The 2,370-nt window shown below is 43.6% G+C and overlaps 1 pseudogene; it reads left to right on the plus strand.

Annotated features, from left to right (window-relative positions):
* The first annotated feature begins 351 nt into the window (after positions 1–351).
* LOC100675359 (olfactory receptor 2S2-like) lies at positions 352–1,635 on the plus strand (annotated as a pseudogene).
* Positions 1,636–2,370: the final 735 nt, after the last annotated feature.

Here is a 2,370-nt window from a genome sequence, read left to right on the forward strand (position 1 = left end):
CACACCAAATTCTTTAGCTCCTCTGAGTTTTGGTTACTTCATCTATAAAACTAGAAAGACAGTATCTTCTCCATGGGGTGTTTCAAAGAATATGGCACAGAGTAGATGCTCATTAATATTAATCACTCATCTTCCATCATTCATCCATTCCTACACCCCACCCCACTGTAAATAAGAAGGAGCTGTAGAAATATTTGAAGTCCCTGGGTGTACAAACGAGACTTCATATATTTAACACACCTGGCTGGTAACAGAAAGATGAGAGGTTTGAATCCACCCAGAGGTGCCTCAGAAGACAGGCTTGGTAATATAATTCCAAAAATCAGCCATTGAAAACTCTGTGGAGCACAGTTCTACTCTGACACATATTTGTCTTTTATACACAACTGCCTTTTACAAAGAGGGCACGCACCAACATCAGAAAATTCCCTGCACATACCTGAACACATGAGGCCCTCACTCAATGCTGATTTGTCATAAACTCTATTCCAGCTCTGACCTTCTCTCATCTGACAATTAAGAAACAACTTCTTCCATCTCTTTCAGTCTCTTTCTCTATGCGTGTACGTTCTCCTATTATGCAGCAGGGAACTGATGACATACTGGATGCCTAGGACTCTTCTCAAGAAAGCCAGATGTGCTGCTTTGAACATTGCTGATGACAGAGGGGATACAAAATGGAAAAAGTCAATTGGACCTCCCCAGTGATAGAGTTCATTCTCCTGGGACTATCTGACTACCCAAAGCTGGAGAAGATTTTCTTTGTGCTGGTCCTGCTGATGTACCTGGTGATCCTACTGGGCAATGGGGTCCTCATCCTGGTGACCATCCTTGACTCCCACCTGGGCACGCCCATGTACTTCTTCCTGGGGAACCTCTCCTTCCTGAATATCTGCTGCATAACCTAATCTGTTCCTCTGGTCCTGGACAGCTTCCTGACACCCCGGGAAACCATCTCCGTCTCAGCCTGTGCAGAGCAGATGGCTCTTTCCTTTGCCATGGCAGGAACAGAGTACCTATTTCTCAGCATGATGGCGTTTGACCACTTTGTGGCCATCTGCAACTCTCTTAGGTACCCTGTGATCATGAGCAAGGTATCTATGTGCCTATGGCTGCCAGCTCCTGGGCTATTAGTGGTGCTGCTTCTGTGGTACATACATCCTTGACAATTCAGCTACCCTTCTGTGAGGACAATGTCATCAGCCACTTCACCTGTGAGATTCTGGCTAAAGTTAGATTCTCCTAAAGTTAGCCTGTGCTGATATTTCCATCAATGTGATCAGCATGGGAGTGACAAATGTGATCTTCCTGGGGGTCCCAGTTCTGTTTATCTCTCTCTTCTGTGTGTTCATCATTGCAACCATCCTGAGGATACCCTCTGCAGAGGGAAAGAAAAAGGCCTTCTCTACCTGCTCTGTGGTGGTCTTCTTCTATGGGACCTTATTTTTTATTTACAGGAAGCCCAAGTCTAAGGACCTGCTGGGGGCAGACAAACAGGACTTTTCAGACAAGCTCATCTCCCTCTTCTGTGGGGTGGTGACCCCCATGCTCAACCCCATCATCTATAGTCTAAGGAACAAGGATGTGAAGGCTGCTGCAAAGAACCTGGTGGCTTGGAAAGACTTCACCCAGTGATGATAGTTGGGGGCCCCTATGATTCTCATCCACGGGTAAGAAAGAACCTCCGATCATTACAGGTGCCATTCATAAACCAAGTCAAGCTAACTAGAATTGTCTCTCACCCTAAAGTGCATTTGCAGGAATGTTTATGTAATTATTCAGGGTATATCTGCTGACTTTTGATCATACGCCTGATGGCATCAGAGGATAACAGACTTAATGAACACATGCTGAAACCACACAAGACAGAAGACATTAGAGCAAACCAAATGGCCCTTATTGTGTCTAACCTGTAGAGTTAGCACAGGGAAGTAAGCTGGTTTTCACAGCAACTTTGCCACCCCTATTGGATTCACCAGGAGAGTCAGAGAAACAAGGAGCAAGTGAAAACTTTCAGCTTGGGCTTTTGGTTATTAGATTCAGTTTGCCTGAAGTGCTAAGAAGAGACAAATCCAAGTTCTCCATCAGGGGAGCTTCTGGATGGGAATAATCTATTTTAATAAGTTGAATACCTTTTTAGCTAAGAGGAAATTGAGGCTATTTTTTCTTGATGCACTGAAAATTATGAAACATTGCTAATAAATAATTAAACTTGAGAAGGACTATGGAGTTCGAATTTCACATTCATGACTTACAGCATTTCCCAACAGGAAACTGGTGTTCTGTGAGATACTAATTCATGATCTTAATAATTTATATATATTTGTATGTGTTTGTATGTATGAGAGAGACAGTGTGTGTTTAGTGGCT

This window comes from Loxodonta africana, chromosome 9, assembly GCF_030014295.1.
Source record: "Loxodonta africana isolate mLoxAfr1 chromosome 9, mLoxAfr1.hap2, whole genome shotgun sequence".
In the NCBI taxonomy this organism is placed as follows: Eukaryota; Metazoa; Chordata; class Mammalia; order Proboscidea; family Elephantidae; genus Loxodonta; species Loxodonta africana.